Genomic DNA, 5,531 nt, shown 5'->3' with positions numbered 1-5,531 from the left:
ATCAAGGCACCTAATAGTAAAATTGAGCAATCATAATTACAATTATGAACAAGCATAATTTTTTTTTTTTTTTTTGCTCCTCCAGACCGGCAATTTTTTTACTCCAATACTTTCACTCTTACAAACACCCAGCATCAGAGCAGCTGACACCCGCCCGCCCTCCCCCCAACCCCTCCCCGTGGACAGACATTCTGTCCCCTCTGGAGGCTCGCTCATGAGGGGTCTGGGGTCCGGGTGGGGCTCAGTACCTAGGCGAGGTCATCCCAGGGTCCAGAGAAGCAGTAGTGAGGTTCCTCATGTTGGGCGGTGGGCACAGCCCCATCTGTCTCCAGGCCACAGGGAGGGCGAGAGATGGGCAGACGACCACATATCAGGCCTGCTGTGCGAGTCGAGCCCAGCGGGGCAGGAAGCGGGGCTGCCTCCATGCACCCCCCACAGGGAGGTGACAGAGACAACTGTGGGGTAAGAGGAGAGGAAAGCTAGGGCTTACTCCTGGACAGGCAGGACCTGCGGCCACATGGCATCTCACCAGCTCGCGGGGTGTCTACTGCACCAGCCGGTAGGTGATGTACCTGTTGGCAGTCTCGCTGGGCCAGATCACCTTCACCACCTGCCCTCGCTTTATCTCGAAATAGCGGGCCACCGGGTCTCCGGTCTGGATCCTGGGCAGCTGGTTCTCCTGGAATTTATACCTGGCCAGGAGCTCTGTCACCTCCTCCTTGGTCATGATGACATACTCTGGGACCAGCTCCTGCTCTGTGAAGTTGATGAGCAGCTCCTGCTGCAGAAATTGCTTCAGGACGTTCTTGGGGACCATGTCCACCAGAGACAGCTTAGCAGATGTGGTCATGCCTTGCTGTACCACGATGAGGGTCCGCTTGATGTTCTCCTCCTGCATCCACTGGCAGTACACCTTGATGGTCTTGATTCCCACCTTAGGCTCCTCTGGGAAGAACACAAACATCTGGTCAGTGGGGTCATCTTTGTGGGCCACCAGCTCCGTGAGGTCTGTGTGCTGTGGCCGCCCCTCACTCGACTTGTCCCCAAAATGGACCTTGAACTCTTCCAGGGTCTGGATAAAATCAAGAGATACAATCTCTTGAAAGCCTCTAGGACAAAGAGGCTCCTTACTTACAGAGGAAATCCCATCAGAATAACATCAGACCTGTCCACAGAGACCTGGCAAGCCAGAAAGAGCTGGCAAGATATATTCAGGGCACTAAATGAGAAGAACATGCAGCCAAGAATACTTTATCCAGCAAGACTGACATTCAAAATGGATGGAGAGATAAAGAGTTTATAAGACTAGCAAGGCTTAAAAGACTGCAACCACCAAGCTGATACTGCAGGAAATATTAAGGGGGGTTCTATAAAAGAGGAAAAATCCTAAGAAAATCACTGAGCAGAAATATAGAGACAGTATACAAAAAGAAAGACTTCAAAGGTAACACGATGTCAATAAAAATGTATCCACCAATAATCACTCTCAATGTGAATGACCTAAATGTGCCCATAAAATGACACAGGGTTGCAGATTGGATAAAACAACAAGACCCATCCATATGTTGTCTACAAGAGACCCATTTTGAACCTAAAGATACACCCAGACTGAAAGTGAAGGGATGGAGAAGCTCTTTCATGCCAATGGGCCTCAAAAGAAGGCCAGGGTAGTGATTCTTATATCAGATAAATTAGATTTTAAACTTGAGACTGCAGTCAGAGATACAGAAGGGCACTACATAATTCTTAAAGGGACTATCCACCAAGATGATCTAACAATTGTAAATATCTATGCCTCCAATATGGGAGCAGCCAACTACATAAGAAAATTGTTAATCAAGATAAAGAATCATATTGATATGAATACACTAATAGTAGGAGATCTTAACACTCCTCTCTCAGAAATAGACAGATCATCGAAGCAGAAAATCACTAAAGAAACAAGAGCATTGAATGACACACTGGACCAGATGGACCTCATAGATATATGCAGAACATTCTACACTAAAACAGCAGAATGCTCATTCTTCTCAAGTGCACACAGAACCTTCTCAAGAATAGACCACATACTGGGTCACAAATCAGGACTCAACTGACACCAAAAGACTGAGATGATTCCATGCATATTCTCAGATCACAATGCTTTGAAACTGGAGTTCAATCACAAGGAAAAGTTTAGAAGGAACTCAAACACCTGGAAGCTAAAGATCACCTTGCTTAAGAATGCTTGGATCAGCCAGGAGATCAAAGAAGAACCGCAACAATTCATGGAAACCAATGAGAATGAAGACACTTCGGTCCAAAACCTATGGGATACAGCAAAGGCGGTCCTAAGGGGGAAATACATAGCCATCCAAGCCTCCCTCAAAAAAATTGAAAAATCCAGAATACACCAGCTGTCTCTACACCTTAAAGAACTAGAGATTCAACAACAAATCAAACCAATTCCACACAAAAGAAGGGAAATAATCAAGATTAGAGCAGAGATCAAGGACGTAGAAGCCAGAGATACAGTAGAACGTATAAATGAAACTAGAAGCTGGTTTTTGAAAGAATCAATACGATCAATAAACCATTGGCCACACTAATGCAAAAGAAAAGAGAGAAAGCTCAAATTCATAAAATTATGAACGAAAAGGGAGAGATCACAACTAACACCAAGGAAGTAGAAAGTATCATCAGAAGTTATTATGGACAGTTATATGCCAATAAGCTAAGTAACCTAGATGAAATGGATGCAATCCTGGAAAACTATAAACTCCCAAAACTGAACCAGGAAGAAACTGACAACCTGAATAGACTGATATCTAGTAACGAGTTTGAAGCAGTGATCAAAAACCTCCCAAAAAACAAGAGCCCAGGACCTGACAGATTCCCTGGGGAAGTCTACCAAACTTTCAATGAAGAAATAACACCTATTCTCCTGAAGCTGTTTCAAAAAATTGAAGCAGAAGGAAAACGTCCAGACTCTTTTCATGAAGCCAGCATTAACCTGATCCTCAAACCAGACAAAGACCACACCAAGAAGGAGAATTTCAGACCAATATCACTGATGAATATGGATGCTAAGATTCTCAACAAGATCCTAGCAAACAGGATCCAACTGCACATTAAAAAGATTACCCACCATGACCAGGTGGGATTCATCCCTGGTCTACAAGGATGGTTCAACATTTGCAAATCAATCAATGTGATAGAACAAATCAATAAAAGAAGAGAGAAGAACCACATGGTCCTCTCAATTGATGCAGAAAAAGCATTTGACAAAATCCAGCATCTGTTCCTGATTAAAACACTTCAAGATATAGGGATAGAAGGAACATTCCTGACCATCATAAAATTTATCTATGAAAGACCCACAGCAAATATCATCCTCAATTGGAGAAAGCTCACTGCCTTCCTGTTGAAATCAGGAACATGACAAGGATGCCCACTCTCACCACTCTTGTTCAACATAGTATTAGAAGTTCTAGCAACAGCAGTCAGACAATAAAGAGAAATAAAAGGTATCCAAATTGGCAATGAAGAAGTCAAACTCTCTCTCTTCCCAGATGACATGATTCTTTATATGGAAAACCCAAAAGACTCCACCCCCAAACTACTAGAACTCATACAGCAATTGAGTAACATAGCAGGATACAAACCTAATGTACAGAAATCAGTGGCTTTCTTATACACTAACAATGAAAATGCAGAAAGGGAAATTAGAGAATTGATTCCATTTACTACAGCACCAAGAACCATAAGATACCTGGGAATAAACCTAACCAAAGAGGTAAAGGATCTGTACTTGAGGAACTATAGAACACTCATGAAAGAAATTGAAGAAGACACAAAAAGATGGAAGACCATTCCATGCTCTTGGATTGGAAGAATAAACATTGTTAAAATGTATATACTGCCTAGAGCAATCTATACTTTTAATGCCATTCTGATAAAAATTCCACCAGTATTTTTCAAAGAGCTGGAGCAAATAATCCTAAAATTTGTATGGAATCAGAAGAGACCCCGAATTGCTAAGGAAATGTTGGAAAACAAAAATAAGACTGGGAGAATCACATTACCTGATTTCAAGCTTTACTACAAAGCTGTGATCACCAAGTCAGCATGGTACTGGTATAAAAACAGACACATAGACCAGTGGAAGAGAGTAGAGAGCCCAGATATTGGCCCTCAACTCTATGTCAAATCATCTTTGACAAAACAGGAAAAAATATACAGTGGAAAAAGATAGTCTCTTCAATAAATGGTGCTGGGAAAACTGGACAGCTCTATGTAGAAGAATGAAACTCGACCATTCTCTTATACCATACACAAAGATAAATGGATAAAAGACCTCAACATGAGACAGGAATCCATCAGAATCCTAGAGGAGAACATAGGCAGTAACTTCTTTGATATCAGCCACAGCAACTTCTTTCAAGATATGTCTCCAAAGGCAAAGGAAACAAAAGTGAAAATGAACTTTTGGGACTTATCAAGATCAAAAGCTTCTGCATAGCAAAGGAAACAGTCAACAAGACAAGAGGCAACCCACGGAATGGGAGACGATATTTGCAAATGACAGTACAGACAAAAGGTTGATATCCAGGATCTATAAAGAACTCCTCAAACTCCACACACACAAAAAAGACAATCATATCAAAAAATGGGCAGAAGACATGAACAGACACTTCTCTAATGAAGACATACAAATGGCTATTAGACACATAAATAAATGATCATCATCACTAGTCATCAGGGAGATTCAAATTAAAACCACATTGAGACACCACCTTACATCAATAGAATGGCCAAAATTAGCAAGACTGGAAACAGCGTTGTTGGGGAGAATGTGGAGGAAGGGGAGCCCTCTTACACTGTTGGTGGGAATGCAAGCTGGTGCACCCACTTTGGAGAACAGTGTGGAGATTCCTCAAGAAATTAAAAATAGAGCTTCCCTATGACCCTGCAATTGCACTACTGGGTATTTACCCCAAAGATACAGATGTAGTGAAAAGAAGGGCCATCTGTACCCCAATGTTTATAGCAGCAATGGCCACAGTCGCCAAACTGTGGGAAGAACCAAGATGCCCTTCAACAGACGAATGGATAAGGAAGATGTGGTCCATATACACTATGCAGTATTATGCCTCCATCAGAAAGGATGAATACCCAACTTTTGTAGCAATACAGACAGGACTGGAAGACATTATGCTGAGTGAAATAAGTGAAGCAGAGAGAGTCAATTATCATATGGTTTCACTGATTTGTGGAGCATAACTAATAACATGGATGAGAAGGGGAGATGGAGAAGAGAAGGGAGTTGGGGGAAATTGGAAGGGGAGGTGAACTATGAGAGACTATGGACTATGAATGGGTGCAGGGGCAGGAGGTTTGGGGGAACCAGGTGGTGGGTATTAGAGAGGGCATGGATTGCATGGAGTACTGGGTGTGTTGCAAAAACAATGAATACTGTTATGCTGAAAAAAAAATTAAAAAAAAATACAGGTTCTTGTTTCATCTGTAAAATAACTCTTTTCCCCAGGCCT

At 42.3% G+C, this 5,531-nt stretch overlaps 1 pseudogene across 1 annotated transcript; it reads right to left on the bottom strand.

Annotated features, from left to right (window-relative positions):
• Positions 1-311: 311 nt before the first annotated feature.
• On the bottom strand, positions 312-1,029 carry LOC309862680 (DNA-directed RNA polymerases I, II, and III subunit RPABC1 pseudogene; annotated as a pseudogene). The gene has a single exon. The product of its transcript is annotated as a DNA-directed RNA polymerases I, II, and III subunit RPABC1 pseudogene (transcript).
• Positions 1,030-5,531: the final 4,502 nt, after the last annotated feature.

Source organism: Mustela nivalis, assembly GCF_964662115.1.
Source record: "Mustela nivalis genome assembly, chromosome: 4".
NCBI lineage: Eukaryota > Metazoa > Chordata > Mammalia > Carnivora > Mustelidae > Mustela > Mustela nivalis.
The sequence above is the reverse complement of the archived record's forward strand: the minus strand, read 5'-3'. Positions and strand labels throughout refer to the sequence as shown.